Genomic DNA, 19,411 nt, shown 5'->3' on the forward strand with positions numbered 1-19,411 from the left:
TACATCAGTGGTCACCTCTCAAAGATCACTGAGACCTCCCAGAAAAAACCTCGTTGCAAATGTCCTTCCTGGGCTTGAATGTCAAAACCTGCCTATTCCACATATGTGGTTTCTACAGAATCATTTAGTGGCCATAAGCCATAGAACGCTGGCATTTCCCAAGCTCTCTGATTAAACACCCATTTCCTGACTATCCTTAAAGAAGAATTTTGCAGCTGAAAAATTAAAATCCTTTAAAAAATCCTAACTGAGTAATTGATGATTTTTAAAAGGAAGATAATAGATATTTTGTCTGCAAGAAGAAAGGTCACATAAATAGATAACACAGCACTAAGAGCTCTTTTAAACAATTTGAAAAGTCTTAATCAGCAATTCATGTATCAAGAGACCCATGAAACAAAACAGAGCTGTGATGTAGATCTAGCAGCTCCAGTAAAACACAGGCTTGAGATCCCACTGCAGCCAGCACCCAATAAATGAACAGAAGAAAGAAGCTTCAGCCCCAGAAAGCTCATTTCAGGCACAAAAAAAAGTAGCAATTGTCATTTTATCTTGTAAATCCTTCCAGGCTGCCCTATTGCCTGTCTTTTCAGCACAGAGGAAGACAGATCCATGTGTGGGGTGTATAGCACTGCCAAAATATAGGGAAAATATAAAAATAAATAAATCTATGATTTTTAATTTCTTAAAAAATTAAAGTAAGTACATATCAAATGAAGAAGATATAGCAAAAAAAGAAAAATGCAACAGTAATTACGGTTTCATTAGTTTGGAGAGGCAATCTCAGTGATATGGCTATTAACCACCATCCAAATGTGATTTAAACCAAAAAATAAAAAATGAAAAAATAAAAAAATAAAAAAAAATAATGGGAATTCTTTCCCAGGGTTGCATTTCCAAAGAGGAAAGTGGAAGATGATAGCCCAACATGTGCCAGCCAGTGCAGGGAGGGAGCCACACTCACTGGCCTGGCTGCTGCCTCCTCCCCTCTGCCTCAACAAAGCAGAGCCCAGAGCTCAGGCTGGAGCTCAGTTCCTCTCCTCAGGCACTTCTCAGTGTCAATCCCCATCTCCCTGACAGTGCCCACATGCAATCGATGCTGATGGAGGAGCGTGTGTCACTGTGGAGCATGGCATGTCCCCTTTGGAGAGTGTGTCACTGTGTGGAGCATGGCACATCTGTGTGGAGCATGGCACAGCCCATTTGGAGCATGTGTCCCTGTGTGAAGCATGGCACATCTGTGTGGAGCATGGCACATCCCATTCAGAGCGTGTGTCACTGTGTGGAGCATGGCACAGCCCATTTGGAGCATGTGTCACTGTGGAGCATGGCACATCTGTGTGGAGCATGGCACAGCCCATTTGGAGCATGTGTCCCTGTGTGGAGCATGGCACATCCCATTCAGAGCATGTGTCCCTGTGTGGAGCATGGCACATCCCATTCAGAGCATGTGTCCCTGTGTGGAGCATGGCACAGCCCATTCAGAGCATGTGTCCCTGTGTGGAGCATGGCACATCTGTGTGGAGCATGGCACATCCCATTCAGAGCATGTGTCCCTGTGTGGAGCATGGCACATCTGTGTGGAGCATGGCACATCCCATTCAGAGCATGTGTCCCTGTGTGGAGCATGGCACATCTGTGTGGAGCATGGCACATCCCATTCAGAGCATGTGTCCCTGTGTGGAGCATGGCACAGCCCATTTGGAGCATGTGTCACTGTGGAGCATGGCACATCTGTGTGGAGCATGGCACAGCCCATTTGGAGCATGTGTCCCTGTGTGGAGCATGGCACATCTGTGTGGAGCATGGCACAGCCCATTTGGAGCATGTGTCACTGTGTGGAGCATGGCACATCTGTGTGGAGCATGGCACAGCCCATTCAGAGCATGTGTCACTGTGTGGAGCATGGCACATCTGTGTGGAGTATGGCACAGCCCATTCAGAGCATGTGTCCCTGTGTGGAGCATGGCACATCTGTGTGGAGCATGGCACATCCCATTTGGAGCATGTGTCACTGTGTGGAGCATGGCACATCTGTGTGGAGCATGGCACATCCCATTCAGAGCGTGTGTCACTGTGTGGAGCATGGCACAGCCCATTTGGAGCATGTGTCACTGTGTGGAGCATGGCACATCTGTGTGGAGCATGGCACAGCCCATTTGGTGACCCCGGCTGGCAGGAGGGTTTACAGCACACGCGTGTGGACATCAGCTCACAGCAGAAGGGTAAATCATGACAAGAAACTCCTCTCACAGTACAACAACAGAAGGGGATGGCAGTGCTTGTAACCACAGTGCTTTGGGGGCTGGAGGGGTGCCCTTGTGCAAGCAGCAAGGTGAGAAGTTCAGCACAGCATTATACAAACTGTTCTTAACCATCTATCTGTGTGGGCAAAGGGGCTGCAGGAGACCAGACAACCAAAACCATTTTTTTAAAAAATGCAGCCTGAACAGGCTGCACAAGGGTCACAGACACCATCCCTGAGCTGGTGGCACCATGCAAGGGCTCCCTGGGCACAGTCAGGCTCTCTGGACATAGCTCAAATGCCAAGCTGTGTGCAGTGTAAGACTGCAACCTCTAAATGAAGATTAGTCATTGCAATTCTTTGTTAGCAGGTGCCGTAAGTAAAAGTGTGTTTCCAGTTTAGTGAAGCAAGTGCATAATGCTTTTAACGCACACTCTAAAGTGCTGTTCCTGTCAAAATCTCTTCCCCAAACCATGATAGCTCACATCAGAAGCACTGCAGATGCAGACTCGCTGCCTCATGGCAAAGGGCTGACATTTCTGGTGAGGACCCACAGCCCTCTGCTACTACAGCAGCAACACCCTGCCAGAAAAATCACTACAGCCTTTCTTTGAGGAAAAAAATTCCTGGAGATAAGAATAAAGAGCAACTAAAAAGCACATCCTCTGAGGTATACTGTGGCCTGGATAAAGGCAGACAGAACATGGCAAATTGCTTTCAAACCCAGCTGAACCACACAGCCCTGCAAGGAAAGAAGAAGAAAATGAAAGGAGGTGGGGGAGGAAAGGAAAAGGAAAAATAACCCCACCCCACACTTCTGCCCTCACCCAGCAAACACTCAGGCTTATAGTGGTCCCTGTACAGGCTCATCCCACAACTGAAGCACATCAAGCCATGAGGCTTCTAGAGATCATCTTCAGCTGCCACAAAGCCCCTTGATATTCAGCTGCATAGAAATGAAATTAGAGTCAAACCTGAGCACTCAGTGATATCGGACAAACACTGGACAACAGCATAAATAGCTTTTTTATTCAGTACCACCAGGCTAAAGTTGCCTGCGAGCTTGCAAGTTGTTTTTATCTAGGTAATTGAGGCTGTAAGAGCAGACTCTACCTTATAAGAAGCTATTTGACTGTCTGCTGGCTAGAGAAGCCAAAACACAATGTGACCAACTAACACCTCTTTCCTTCAGCTCAGCTCTCACAGCTCTGGTGACAACAGGAAAAATACCTGCCTTAGTCATGGTGTGTGGATTCATGCACAGCTGGTAACAGCTTAGCAAGGTGCAACAACTGCACACCCGATGTTATCACAGCCAGTTCCAGCCAGCTCTGAGCCTGATGGCAGCAGCTTCACTAAAGGCAAGTTTTAAGCCAGCTTCTTGAGGAGGTTTTACAGCTGCAGTGAACTCACCAAAATATCTCTAATAAAGCTCATGAATATGTGTCTGAGGCACAGGCCCACCCCTTGGTTACGCTGAAATAACACATCAGGAGCTGGTCTCTGCTATTCACCTCCACAGAAAATTAATGAAGGTTTCTCAATCCATCACAACTCATTAGCAACCCAGGACACTGACAGCTCTATCCTTTTATTTTTTCCAAAATTGGCAGGGCCAGTGTCTCTTTGTTCCATTGTTTGATGTGTCTGTAGCTTTCCTCCCCTTTCCATATGCCGGTTGTTCTTCCAGGATAGATTTTGATTGAGCCTGGGTGGCACAGGGAACCATCATGCTCTGAGGCCAGGCACATCAACACTGCTGAGGACAGTTTGGGTATTTTGCCACTGAAATGAAAGTATTATACTTTATAAATTGATTCTTCTTGGGGCTCAAGCATCAGTCCTGAAGAAGGGCTTGTGAGCCTACAGCTGTGCCCATGGGCTTTTCTGTTGCAGCCAGTCCAAGAGACGATAATCACCTTTTGTACAAAATGCATCTCTCTGAAATAATATTCACTTAACCTCTGTTAACCACCCATACAGTGTGCTCAAAAAGGAGCCTTTCAGGGTCAAATTCTCATGTGTCTGGTAACAGTCATTATCACCTGCACTACTATTCATCTCATTGGTTTCTGGCTCTCGAATATCACTGCCTGAAGAACTATTTTGGGAGGTAGCATTTTTGTGGCTAACACCTTTCAAGCGTTGTTGCAGGTCTGCTCCAGAACTGAGAGCTATTTAGTGTGAGCAACGATATCAGATTTGGTTCAGATGCTGATATTTGTGATATGTGGCACCATTCCCAGAGATATTAGAGGAGATTATCTGAAAAATAACATGAGAAATGGATCCTCCATTTTCTTCTTCTGGTTTTCAATCCACTGCAAAGTACTGCTGTGTTAGAAATCACTTGTGGAAACAGGATAACCAGTTGATTTGTCCTTTGCCTAATAAAGATATAAGGGTCTGAGAAGTAAAAACAGCTTACAGAACTACAGAGCACTTTTCAATTAAAAAATAATAATGATTTTGTGCTTTTAGCAATAGGACATGTCCTTCTGCTGCTTTTTTTTTTTTTTGTTTGTTTGTTTCCGTTGTTCCTCTTGTGCAGAACACTCCAAAAACCACTGCATACCCATATGCACAAGGGACCTGCACATACTTCAGCCCCTCTGTTTTCAAAAACCTGTCCCACTTACCCCTTTTCCTACCATCCTTCCCACACATGGAGGACACTCCACTGAGCTTTTGCACCTCAGTCTAGAAGAGCTGAAATCTGAAAACACAAGATAAATTTCCCTGAGCATTACTACTGACTACAGATATCCTTAGGAATCTTTACTTGTATTGCTATAGAATATATATTAATGGTGCTATCTACATGTTTTGCATAATTTCAGTAAGGATGAGGTTGTTTCAGAAGGCAGCAGTGAGCTGGGGACAGGTACACAGCTGAGAGCAGGATGGCATTTGCTAGCTGTGATGTAGAATAATGTGGACTTGCAGGAACATCCTGATCAGCCTTCCAGGCTTAGGAATTGCCTCCCCCTGTGCAACTGCTGGCAAATGCTCCTTACTCATTAGCATATCAAAGCATCTACCGACAATAAAATTAACAAAACACAAGAATGAAGGAGACACGCTGAAACTGAATAGAAAAGCCAGAAAATAAGCACACCTGCCAGCATTTCCACTCGGGTGCACTTCCAGATGAACATAAGCAGCCCTACAGAAGCAAAGTTGGGCCTGATTCTGCCTTATGGAGCTTTTACAATTCCACAGGTGACAAAGCCTGTGAATGAACATCCACACGCACAAAGATTTATTACTGTTGCAATTTTAAGACTGTCTTCCATTCCCAGCCTGAGTGGGTATTGGTCACCCTTGGACACAGCTTGGGAGGCAGGCTGGGAGCAGTTTACATATTTTAATCAACTTAATTTTGGAAGTGTGCACAATATCTTGGCTAAATAATAATGATAATAATCTAATTACTACTTACAGTGGGATTAATCAAACAGTGAAGAGTATCAAAATTCTTGGAATGTCAAAATGGTGCTTATAAAGTTTTTTCATATTTCTTATATCTTGATTTACTGAAACCTCACTGTTTTCTATCAAAGCCCAATTTTATGTGATAAACTTTATCTCTGCGATATCAAAGCAAAAACTAGTGCTCTATTAGAGAATCCTCTATCATCTTACATCTTTCTAACCCTATAGGCAAATAAATATGCGATTATTGAAGGCATTTTTAAATTTGAAATGGAACGGTACATTTGTTTTCTCTTCATTTAATCCAAATGAAATCCCTGAAAGGCCTGTTCACCCCTCACAAAGGTTAACAAAAGCATGGAAAAAAAATCTGCTGTATCAAAATAATTATATAAAACATTAGTCTCAGAAGAAAAGGCTGGGATACAAAACCCATTCAGCTTTCAGATGTAATCTTTTTAATATGAGGCTAGATTAAACAATGTGAAGTGAAAGGGGTTAAGTATAAATCCATATAGATGCCCAAAGTATTTACAGTGTGCATTAAATAAATCATTTCATGTGAAAGGACAGTTATTGTTACTGGAAAGGTTTCCTAATTCACTTTCAGATAAAAATAAAGAGGGCTGCATCAGGAAGCTTTGTACACTTTTTCCCTCCTGACAGCTTTCAAGTGGCAGCATATTATTTGGTCGCTGCTACATAGAGAGTGTCTTAATTAAAGGTTGTCTAAAAATACAGAACATTTTCACAACCACATCTGCCATTAACTCTTGTGACATGCTGGTGGCACGAAGCGCCAGAACGTTCTGCTCTGCCGCACTCCGGTGCTCCCCCGTTCCCAGCGCGGGGAGCTCGGCCTGGCCCAGCCCAGGGCTCTCCTGGCCCCGGGGCCGGCTCTGCCCCGGGCGCTCGGAGGCCGCTCCTGCCGGAGCCGGGGCCAGGGCCTCTGGGCCTGCCCGCCGCCTTCGGGCCCTGGCCCAGAGAGGAGCGGCTTGTCCCCGCCCGGGCTCGTCACCCGCCTCCCTCACCACCCAGAGGCTGGATCCCAAAGCCGGCTCGGCGTGGTTCCCCCGCTGGACTGTGCCGGGCCCCGGGGAGAGACCCAGAGCTGGCCCTGGCACCAGCGCGTCCCACAGTGGGGACAGCTGCGGCCACATCCCGGCCGGGCTTCGAGTGAGATGTGTGGGGAGACTTCTCCGCCTTTACTGAGCATCAAATCCATGCCAAAGAGCCCAAAGCAGAGGCGAACTGGGAGTTCTGAGAGTGGGCTGGTGATTTTACAGCCAGGTTATTTATCCCAAGGGGACATAATGAGAAATAAGATCACTGAGGTTAGACCGTAAGAGAAAAATCAAACCACTGTCCTTGTAGGTTAAGGATTCATTCCACAGGCACCGCTTCAGAAATCTGGTTTTTGTCCAGTTGTGCCATGTGTGTGCATGGCAGAGGGTCCGATCCTCAAGTGTCTAATAATCAACTGAGCAAACTCTGCAGCATGTTCCCTAAAGGAAGCACTGATTTGTTTTCCCTCTGCTGGACTGTTCCTCCTTACGAAATCTGGAGGACTGTAATATCCTTCAGCCCTTCATCTCACAGTCAAATTTGATTCAAATCAATGTTTCTCCACCAAGTTATATCACAAAGGAGAAGCCCCAGCACTGACCAGGAAAGTGGAAACGTGTACTTCGTTTCCTTAAGAAGTTTGGCGAAAGCAGGACTAGTTTAACTCGTTTAACATCAGGTACATTTAAACACAAGGGAAATACACACTACCCAAAGAATTCCTCTCTCATTCTGACTACTTAGTCAAGCACTGTGGATTGCTGTACATAAGCCATATTTGCAATTATCTGCAGTAAATACAGTTCATGGTTTAAGAAAAAGACCAACTCCCCAGTGAAATTATGGAGTACACTTCCAAGTGCCTTGTCTGTCCCCCATCAGACCAATGCTGAGAAAATGAACTAAAGATTTTTATAACTCAGAAGACATTTTACTCCCTTCAGACTCAGCTCTGTCTGATGCCCAAGCACAGTGACTTTTTAGACAAGAACTGTGCTGCTCTCTAGGAAATGCTGCACCCCTAAGACTGGAAGAGAGATTAATTTATCAAATATCATGCAGGCAGTTTGTTGTTATTTAGGGTCTTCTGTTTTGTTCGTTTGTTTTGCTTTTTTTGTTTTATTTTTTCTTAAAATCTAGAATGCTTAAGCCACTTGTATTGATTTTTTTCAAAGGTTAAAATACCTCTAGTGGATGTGCCCTAATGGAGCATTTGAGCTCAAAGAACAAGCTGTGTGACTCACCAGCTGTTAAGCAACCTTTAATGCACATGATTCTGAGAACTGCAAAGAATATGGCACTACAAAGTAGCCCAGGCTCCCTGGGAAGAGCCTGATAATAAAAACTACAATCTCACATTATTCCACTAGACAGACAGGTTGATTGGTGGGATATCAGGCATCTTTGGGGAAAAGGTGTTCCCACGCAAGTGGAACATCAAACTGGATTATTCCTTTATCATTCTGAAGGGGTTTCAAGGTAATTTATTCTAGTGTGAAAACTCACTGGAAAATTATTGTAAAGCTTACCTATGTTACAGACCTTTAGAGGCAGCACTTGTCTCCTCTCTGTTTTTGTACAGCACCTGAAACAAGACCGACCCAGCCCCCATTAGCATTTTTCAAGTTGGTGTGCTAAAACTGACCCCTCATGCTCTTACCATTCATTTTATTCACTCACCATCTCCTCCTGGGAAACCACGCTAAGCAGGAAAACAGAAATCAGCTTTGATTTTTATTGACAATGATTCAGAGCTCCAAGATGTTGAACAATTCTGAACAGCCCAACTGGCACAGAATTTGCGATCCTGTGTGGAATTACAACGGATAAGGTGAAATTCAAACGAAGGGCGTGTAAAATGCACAATGGTATGATTTGCCATGGTACATGCTTAAAGGCAATCATGGCAGAGGAAGAATTTCCAGTGGGAAGGAGGAGACTGGGATCAAAGCCACAAGGTGGGAAAGTTCAGACTGATGAGTTCCAGTTTTCTGTGCCTGTACTGCAAAAGCCTCCGGAAGATGCTCCAGGTAAAAACTGCTCTAATAAATCATGGTTTGGCCCATCCTGTTTGAAAGAGATGCTTGGTAAAGGAAGTTTCCCTCATGTCCTTCAGCCCTTCTTCCAAAGGACTGTTCCTGTTGTGGTTTCAAGGGGCTGACACCCTGCTCCTTGTCCTCTGCAGACTGGCAGAACAGCATGAGCGGGGGCATGTTACATCTGAGCTCATTATTTTGAAAAGCAGAGAAGGGAGGGAGAAATGCCTATACCTCTGCATGTCCTTGCTCTGTTATTAATGCTTTTCAGCTGTTTTAAATTAAGATAAATGTCTGAAATACAATGGCATTATGTTTGAACTCCATTCAGTTCAATATAAGTAGATTTTAAACAGGAAACTGATGGTCCTTTTGAATGTGAAACTCTGTATTAGAACCAAATGTAGCTCTTTAATCTCATTTGGTACATATACTAAAATCATTATTACTTTATGAAACCTTTTTAAAGATTTATACATTCCATTGACTTGGACTTATATGGCAACAGCTTTTTCTTTTAGGTTTAAAATTAAAACAGGAAAAAAATCTTCAGCATTCTCAGAACTGTTTTATTTCTTTCTTGGCACAGAAAGCTGTTAAATGAAGTCATTTTCTCCATTGTGCAGCAAAGCTACAGCTACTTGTATGTCAGTCAAAATATACTTTACCCAGAAAGCTCATAGCTGCTTTGTTACAGTAAAACTGAGGTTAGTCTCATTGTTCCAGTCACACAGTAACCAGATATAACCTCTGAAAGGGGAAAAATAAAGTGCATACAATTGCTATTAACCAAGTTCTCTTACTCATGCTGGAAGTCTGGCGATCACAGTGGCACCAAGTGTGGAATACCGTGGCTGTCACAGCCTGAACAGAGGGTCCAAATCCAGCCAGCAGGATTTTTCATCATGTTTCATCGTATCTAAGAGAGGGAAGACTATGCAAGAATTTTAATACTTTCAGTGCCCGAAGTAGATATTTGTAAAGGCTAAAACTATTATATGAGAAACAACATGAGTAAAGGCATTATCCATCTGACTACTCAGAACCATGTCCTGGTTTTCTAAGAAAACCATAGTGTCATAAATAAGCTAAATAAATGTTCCTAGAGGTATAGAGTGAATCAAACAAAGAAGACATCATAATAAAATCCAGTGAAAAGAGAAAGCTCACAGGCATATTGTTTGAGTACTTGTTTCTGAGTCAGTTAACTGACTGTGTTACTATTACTGGAGGCTGCACAGATCAGATCAGATCCCCGTCATGCTGGGCTGCCATAAACACAGAGCAGCCCTGCCCCAAAAGATGGATGGCAGAAAGCTTGGCACCAAGCAGGAGCACTGCTCCCTCTGCTTGGCCAGACCAGGAAGGCAGACACGGAGGCGTTAAGTGACTCTCCAAAACTTACAGACGATAGTTGCAGCAGATCTGGGACCTGAAATCAGCTCTGCCACAGCCCAATTAATGCCTGGCCCAGAAACCACACTGTTACTGGTTTTTCACTTCTACTTCTCTCATGTGTTATGTACAGCTTAAATTGTGCCAGGGCCAAGTGGACTCCCAGGTCAGTCAGCTTATCTGGGAAGAACAGGAAAAATGGCAAAAGCTGAACCATATGGAGAGATCCTCCGCCAGCAGCCAGGTCTGGCACAGAGAAAGTATAACAGGGTCAGGCTTTTTCCTGGCATCCTTCACAGTTAATTGAGGGATTTTGAAAGAAAGGTGGTTTCTAGAGAGCCAGTGTGGGCAGCAAGGGTGGAAAACTCCCAGTGGGAAACCCAAGCAAGGAGGTTTGCACAGATGCCAGTGCTGTCTCTCTCCAATGGGAGGAGGGACAGGCATCCTCCAGAGAGAGAAAGGGAAAGTTACATTTATCACAAAGAAAATGAAAACACAACTGAATCAATTCAAATCTCTTATTTGGATGATTTCCTTTCACTTCAAAGACAGCAGAAAATGTTTAAACATGAGCTTATCTATAGATAATAGGTGAGCCTACTTTGTTCCTACAGAATCCATTTCCATCCAGCATGGCTGAAAACTTCACTGATGCCATGTAGACTCTCAGGAGAGGCAGAACAGCTCCACTGGAACAAGGTACTCCTCTTGTACCTATTCTATAGATTACAGATAGCTGGAAAGTGCTGCCTTCCATACAGCTCAGTTATTGTCACCAATGATCACTGGTTCTTGGGAAAAAAAAGGACAATTTGGAAGCCAATACCACCCTGAACTGAGACAACACATGGCTGAGATCTGCTGTAGCAGTGTCTGCAGCTGTTTCTTGTAACATGAAGACAAGGAGAGCAAGAGAAAGGAGTCACCAGGAGTCCTCCCCAGCTCTCAACTGACCAAGAGAAAAGACTTCCAAGCAGGTGGGTCTTTGGCCACGACTGCCCCTTTTCCTCTGCAGGTTTGAACAACTGCAGCCACATGCCAAAAACACCTGTGGGTAAAGCAGAAACTGTAGGGAGAAATTTCTCTTGCAGTGACTGCTTTTCTATGGGGGGAATGCCCCAAACCTTGTGTTAAACATCTTTTAACACAATCACATACGGAACTATTTGACCAAAACTGCACACAGAAGATTGTGATGCTTCTTCAGTTACTCCTATCAGTAATGAGCATGAACACCATGGAAAGGACCTCGGGTCCTTTCTCTGAGGACCCCACCAAGCCCTCCTGCAGCAATGGGTGATCACAGCAGCTCACATTCCTGTCAGATCCTGATGGAGCACTGAGGGGAGAAACCACAAACAAACCTGGCACCAGGGCCACACTCAGGGAGGTTAAAATGCTGTACCAATATTTACAGGTTCTCTATTTGTTTCAAATTGTCTTTCACGCATAAAGGAAACATACCCCTCCTGAGACAAATATTAAAATTGGGGAAAACCATTGAAAATTAATGGTCTGCTTCTTTAGCAGTGATATTTCCTTATTCCACAAAACATGGATTACCCTTTTCCAAGGATCAAATTTAAGTGGACCCATTTATAACAAGGAAATTAGCCTCTCTAACCCTTTGCCACTTCACAACTGAACCCACTTAAAGACAGCTCTTGATTAAACACCACTTATCCATCATCTTTATTTTTAATGACTTTCAATCTTGGAGAGAATAAAGAATAACATGCTGGGCTCTGTGTTCCCACATGGGATATCTATTTCCTCACCTCTGGGCCCCTTTTGGAGCCAGAGCTTTCTTGGAGAGGACACAGAGGTAAGATGGAGCTGGGTAGAGGAAGCCTTTAATGCCCATTTGGGAATCAGCAGAGATTTTAACAGCTGGCTCCAGGGAATGCAACCAGCATTGATACAAACTCGGATATTAACCTGCCACTTCAGAGGAGCTCATTCTTCTCCAGCTTGCTGCACCAGAAACATCTGCAGGTAGCTTTTCAGAATTATAGCTTGCATAAAGTTTTCTAAAAAGGCATCTCTATTAAGATGCAATATGAAGCTCTGCACACGGACACATTTATGGTTCCTGCCAGGCTGCCCCTCGATGTGCTGAGCTCAGCCTGGGCTCACCTAAGCCCCTGCTTAGGTCTACAAAATGGAACATCTGGGAGCTGTGCTGACTACCTAAAGAGAAGCTAAATCTGCTTTTATGGTGTTACACAACATGTTGACCACTGGATGGAGAGCTCTGGGCCAATGCAAATTCACTTTGCCTTTGCTAACTTTAAAAAATGTTTATTGGGGTGACTCTGTACTGGAAGACTTTACACCAGATCAGCTGCTAACCTTGCCTGGCTCACTGTCAGCTGTCCTCCCACAGCAGGCATAAAACTAATTTGAAAACATAAAGCTGCATAAACTTTGCATCATTCACCCAGGCTAATTTGACAAAAGTGTGATTGCACTGTGTCTTGATTCAGATCACATTTATCTCATCAGGTGATAACCTGTATTGTGAACAGCCCCTCATTAATGATCAGAACACCTGTGAAAATGCACCTTTGCCATGCCCTAGCACTGCATCACATCCTTTCTCTTGGAATTTCCTGGAGTCTAATCAAATTTTATGCTAAAAAAAAAAAAAGCAGATTAAATTTCCAGCATGAAAAGTGCCTGGTTTTGTGCCATCTAAAGCACCAACTTGTCTGAGAATTTTCCATTCATTCCCAATAACCAAGCAACTTTCAGAGGGCAGTGCTGGTGGTCCTCAGTGCAGACACTGAAATGATGTGAATTCTCCAAAGAAGGCTTTTTACCCAACACTTGGATTTTCCCTCTGTTGCTTTTCCAGCCTTTCTTCACTTTCCCCCCTTTTCCTCTGTCTGTTACATTTATACTTCTAAACAAGCCTCCCCTTCTCCCATTTGCATGCAGAAGAGTGTCTCCAGACTGGTTTGTACCGGTAGGTTTTCCCTCAGAATTAAGCTATTTGAATTTAGGAGGTTTAGCAGTACCTGTTGATCAAATGATTCAGGTGATTGAAAATGCTCATTTCTCTGAAATAAAACACTTTGTGACTGGAAGGTCTGGATTCAAAAGTTTTATTCCACCCAGCTCTCTTCCCTGACTTTTACTTCTCACTTTGTGCCTGCAAGTGCTCAACACACTCAGGTAGCTGCTTGTCAGGTCTGTAAATGGGAAAGTTTTGCTGTATTTTTGTGAGTCAGGAGGGAAAAAAAGAAAGGCCATGGCATCTTCAAGGTTTTCATTGGAAAAGCAGAAAAGATAATCCAGAAAGACAATTCATTCAGATAAATGGGTTGGAAACACTGGTTTCCAGAGGTGAGTCCAGTACCAGCACCATGGTTTCCCATGCTGATATGAGAACAGAAAAAGCAAGGCAACATGAAAAAAACATGACTGATCATTTCCAAGTTCATGTGTATACCTAAATATAGTATAGAGGAACTGAATAAATAACCAAGCTTTTAATAAGTGCATCAGTGCACTTATTAACCTGGCAGTGCCTAATGCAAAGAGGAGCCATTGTGAGACAGTTTCTGCTTCTGCTCCAGAGCCAAAAAATCCAGTAACACATTGAAATGAAAATCTGCAACCCCCAGCAAGCCCAAAGCCAGACTCTTAACTGCCTGAAAGATTGGAGCAAGAGAAGGGTGGGGGAAAGAGATGAATAAAAAAATGTAAATAGTGGTGTATCACATTGAAGAGAGACAGAAGAGAAACTGGAGGAGTTTCTTCAAAGGGCACAAATCCCCTTTCTCTTCCAGCTCATGATATTACATACAGATAACCTGAATAGCCCTCAGAGCAGGAAAAGCGTGTTCTGACAGAGACAACATGTGTTGCCTGCATTCTCAGCCACACACAACATACCTGCTCCATTTCCCTGCTGTCCAGGCAGCAAATGTACATGGCAGGAAAACCCTCAATCCACTGAGATCAGAAGGTAGGCATGTGTTGGCTCAGGTAGCTTGGGGTGACTTTGATATTCCAAGAGTTTCAATGCAGCAGGGCAAATCCTCACTGTCTCTGCACAGCCCACCTGCTGCAGCTCATCTGCACACAACCCTGAGCTGAGAGCTGAAAGGCAAGAGAGAGGTTGGATAAAACACCATGTAGGAGCGCTCTGCTAAATAAGTGTTACCTATAAAAACACACACACACACACAAATAAAAACTGCATTATCTGTAGAAATGATAATCCAACATGACAGTTGGTCTAAGAGTCAGTCTATAGAGTCCACTGGTAAATATTACTGAAAATTACACCAGTCGAGTTACACAGCTTTTCAACAACTCAGCATGCAAGACATGTTTATCTTGCAGAGTGTTGTGCATTTTCCCAGCTGTACAGAACAACATCCCTGGTACAGAGATGGTGTTGTTGGTATTCAGCACGGGCTGTTGACACCAGGAAAGCAATCCTGGAGTGATGGGTATGTCTCCTAATACAAAGCCATGTAGCTATTCAGCTCCTGGAATTCAGTTTTATGTGATTCAATCAGCTCTAACAAGAAGAAATAGTAACACATTAAGCAAAGTTCTGAGAACACAGCAAATCAAAATGCTGTTTCGCTGCAGTCTCCATCAGCCCAGCTGAAGAGAGTGGCACATCTCTTACTGGATCTGTTTTTCTGCCCCAGCACAGAGAAATTATTGCTGAATGCTAGGGATAAACCATGGTGCAAATTCCCCAGCATCTAACATAACAAGATGCTTCACATTTCTATTGAGCTCTCCAATCCAGAATTTTAAATGTGTTTTAATGGCAGTTAACACCCTAATACAGCAAGCCAAGACTGTGTAAGAGCTAAATCAAATTCCCCAAGGACCATTTTTAGTCTCAGTTGCCCCACCAGTGCATTAAAATGGTTTGAGCTGCTCCAGGAATGGCTGACCCGTCCATCAGAAATGGACATTGCAGTGCTGAAGGAACACCACACATTTCAGTATTTCTGTCTGCTTTACACTATTGAAACAAAAGAAGCTCTTTTTCTGTAAGAGCTGTTGCATGCTTCATTAAAAATCCTACTTAAGCTGTGACACTAAGCTGGTCAGATTCAGCTCTCATTTACAGCAGCATCAGGATAGGGATAGCTCCTATCATTCATATGAATTTACTCTGCTTTCAGAGATTCCCCCTCCAAGGAATCTGACCAAACTGGTCTGATTTTCTCTCAAATACACTGACTCCAGATATTTGCAATTACAGCAATGTCACCAGAGTTAACTGTGATTTACACTTGCCTAACATAATCAAAATTAGAAGCAGTGCACTTCTAAGGAGAGAAGAGAGATTTAACACTAAAATACAAGAGGTCAACTCCTCTCTTGCAAATCATGGGTCTCACAGAAAACATAATCACAATGCATTTGCAGGTGTTAACTAGAAGATTCACTGGTTTTTCTGATTTGCCATTATTTTACTGCCACTACATCAATTACTATCCTAGCCTCAGATGTCAAGCCTTTCTGAGCCTACTGCCTAGTTTTCTGCAAGAGATAATGAATTTTTATTTATTGCTCATGAAATTTTAGCAGCTACACTGCCATTTCATCCTCTAATGGAACTACCTTCCAAAGCCAACACAGGACTCTCATGATTATTGGACTTTGATGTTTACAGAAAAATAGAGCAGAATTTATGGAATTACAGAATTATACAGAAAACAGTAAACTGATATTAGCTACACATTTTTGCACAGCAATATAGCAATCATCTTTCATATAATTCCCTCAATTTCTGTAGTGCATAAGATTCTGAACCATACAAAAACATGCAGAGCTCAAGAGAAGAGGTGATAGAGAGTCAGAGGAGGGTGTCTTTTGTGGAAGAGGGTACCTTCTCTCTGGGTAAATTCCATAGCTGCAGGAATCGCAGCAAGTGTAGGGAAAGAGCTGCTCATGACCAGCAAGACACAGGTTCCCTGCAAACCCACTGGGACATGAACCAACCCCTGTGGTGAGAGCAGAGAGAAGGTGTTGTGGGCCAGGTTTAACTTTAGCACATGTCCCAGGAAATCAAGAACCAAGCCCTGATATGCAAAACCCTAAGTTTGACAGAGTTTTTTCATGCAAACAGCAGTTAGTTGTTTTTTAATCCCTCTAAGTTAAAGGATACTGACAGATGCCACTGTTGATTTAGCAGGGAAGGACTAAATCAGTGTAGCTCCCTCCATCTGAAGAGATAGTGGTGCTATTTACTGTAATTAGCAGCTGACTTGTGGAGGAACTGATAACAGGCAGCCAACATAAACCACCAGCAGCTGAGAACTGGCCTTGGCATTTTGGGCTGCAACTGGAACCTCTTACTTCTGGGAGAAAAATAAAACAGAGAGCATTTTGGTAGTGTCATTTTCTTTTCCTTTCAATACAGAAAAGTCATACCAAGCATCTTAAAACCAAATTTTACCAGCTTAGTCTTTAATGTATGCTAGGGTTAACTGATACTTTAAAAGAAGGAAAACTTTCTAAAGGGCAATAATGCATGAAGAGAGATGCGTGCAATGAAAGATGATCTTATACTAAATACTAAAAATAAATGTAGCTTAAAAAGATCCTTTAAAAACAGCTGTTGACGTTAGAGATTCAATTAAAATGTAATTAGTTATACATTCTCCTTTGAAATGAACAAGCATATTACAGCCTTCATCTACAATGAATTGCATTTTACGTTCATACCTTGCTTTTGCCTGTAAAAAAGCAGGTTTTTACAGGAAGCATAAAGATAGGGTAGTTCTACCTAAAATTTTGTAGTCAAAGAAAACATAAAATGATTTTTTTTTTAACTTACGGGTACAAAGCCATCTTCACTTTGCTTGCAGTGTTTGTAAGATACTTCACAAGTGTTCTTAAATGCACAAAATAGAAGTAAAGATAGAGATGAATGGATGAAGGATGGTGCTTGCCATAAATTAGGATTCTGAATTAGGTCACTAAAGACTAAATCAATCTGACTCCTTAGTTGTCATTTACCTGACAGAGAAATGCACTGTAAACTGCCCACCCTGTGCAGATTTGTACAGGCAACAAGCAACCAAGAGCTTTCCCTGGGGCTAATGCTTTATGGAAGCACCATTGACCTGGTTTTCTATGGAAACTACACGGATGTTTTCAATTCCAGTGTGGAACTGCAGCCTCGGTCATAGCCATCAAACTCCACATTAGACATTCATGCAGCATTAGGCGTCCCGTAGCTGCCAAGGGCCACACAATGAGACATTGTCTGACCCAAAAGTCATGTAATTAGGCTGATGGGAACAACACCAGCGGATGGTGCATTGAGCATATCCTAATTTTGGATAGGCCATTCTTTGGCTGCCTGACTACCAGCTAGCTGGGGAAGAAGTGAAGCCTGCTATTATCAACAGACAACTTTGCTGCTAAGCCAGAGCAATGATGAAAGGGCTGTTTGGATTGAAAATCACCACTGGGGAGAGGAAGGGCAGCCACAGAGCTGAGATGCTCTCAGAAGCAAACAGGAGACCCCACTTTTAGGTACTACTTGTTTTTGCAGAGCGGGTGACCCTACCTTCTGGAAGCCATCTCCCCAGCTAGAGCTCCAGCACGTGGCTGCACCAGCTCAGTGATGGCCCAGCACTCATTATAACATCTAATTCCAAAGGCTTCAGAGGCAGCAGCCACAGGATGAACACTGAGCTTGAGGCAGAGGGGAGAAGTGTGAAATTCCTCTCATTAGCAGCACTGCACATTTGTGCACAGACTCTCTCCTTAAAAGTCTGACCTGCACAGCCAAGGAAGAGCTTTCCAAGAACCACGTGACTCCAAAGATTGAGGACATTTTCTGCCAGAGTGGGGTTGTAATTTAAATTACTCATAGAAAATTACATTTCTGTGGCCTGAAAACATCTTCAACTGTGTCAAACATGAAGCAGTTTCATAATTGCACGTGATAGACTCTTTTTTTTAAAGAAGTGACATAAGCAGAAAGAAATACAAATGTTTGTGAAACTTTAAACCTCCCTGTTTGCACTTGTGTAACAGTTACAAATAACTCCAAAAAATATCTTGTGACTTCTATTTCCAACAAAAAGTGTACCAAGACATTTAGGAATGTGACCAGTCTGGAAATTGATACAGGCAGCAGCTACATTCACCTTTTTTGTCAACTGTGTACTCACATATTTCATACTACTTAATTAGAGCAAGGCTCAGACAAATTTGACTGTTTCCAGATTTCTTTTTTATTATTTTTCCATTTTTAAACACTCAGTATAAGACCTGCAGAGTTGTAGCTGTATCTTTATGGAAGCAGCAGCCCAGCAATGAGGAGTAAGAATGGACCTTGTTATCTGCATAAATTACAAACAATTCCACAACATCAATTCTCTTCCAATGCTTCCCTGTGCCTGACATCACTTCTCCCACCCACCTTCACCGGCAGGAACACCCAGCCCGGGCAGGGATGCTGGATCTGCGCTGGATGCTCTTTGTAACACTAAAACTTTCACCCCTATTTAAAAAGGCAGTGCAACAAAGTACTGCTAATGTTACACCAGAGAAGGCAAGAAAATCGCAGGCTGAAGTTGCTTTTCTGTATCCGCAGTAAAGCCTGCCAGGATGATACATGTAGCACTGGGATCACGGATTTCTTCTGAGTCCAGCACATCTCACCTCTAAGCGCCATGGGAGGATGGGAGATTCCTACACTCACCAAAAGAGATAGTTCAAATAACATGTAAAACCAGAAAACTGGGGGAGAAACCACCCATGGATTGTATGATTTATATATACATGTGTGTATATATATATATATATAGAGAGAGAGAGAGAGAGAGAGAGAGAGAGAGAGATAATCCAGTGTTTGTTTGCTCTGGACCAATGTGATTACACGTGCTGGATATTGTGAACGGATTAATTAGGAAGCATCAGTAATAGTACTTTGTACTTACATCAGAACTTCTACCTCAGGACACTTCAATAATGTCAATTCATTAATCTTCACAATACTGCCTGTAATTAGGTGTCATTAGTTCATTCACAGATGGAAATCCTGAAGCATAGAAAAGGTGAAATTAATTAGCTGAGATGATACAATGAGTCAGTTAACAGAACTAAAGATCCTGAAAAACACTCCTTTTTCTAACTCTTAGAGAGAGGTGATTTACTTGCCCTTTGCAGTTAAATCATGGAAATAATTTCCAAATGTGTAACAGAAACTTTTGTGACTCTTACAAATCCACTGTTT

The 19,411-nt window shown here is 43.0% G+C and overlaps 1 long non-coding RNA gene across 1 annotated transcript; it reads right to left on the reverse strand.

Moving 5' to 3' along the window:
- Positions 1-3,234: 3,234 nt before the first annotated feature.
- On the reverse strand, positions 3,235-16,384 carry LOC111934071 (uncharacterized). The gene is made up of 7 exons (XR_002867006.2): positions 16,329-16,384; positions 14,077-14,283; positions 9,585-9,715; positions 8,426-8,552; positions 8,275-8,330; positions 4,885-4,961; positions 3,235-4,632 (listed from the first exon to the last, which is right to left on the reverse strand). It is a non-coding gene; the product is annotated as an uncharacterized LOC111934071 (long non-coding RNA).
- Positions 16,385-19,411: the final 3,027 nt, after the last annotated feature.

This window comes from Cyanistes caeruleus, chromosome 13, assembly GCF_971803275.1.
Source record: "Cyanistes caeruleus chromosome 13, bCyaCae1.hap1.1, whole genome shotgun sequence".
NCBI classification, from domain to species: domain Eukaryota; kingdom Metazoa; phylum Chordata; class Aves; order Passeriformes; family Paridae; genus Cyanistes; species Cyanistes caeruleus.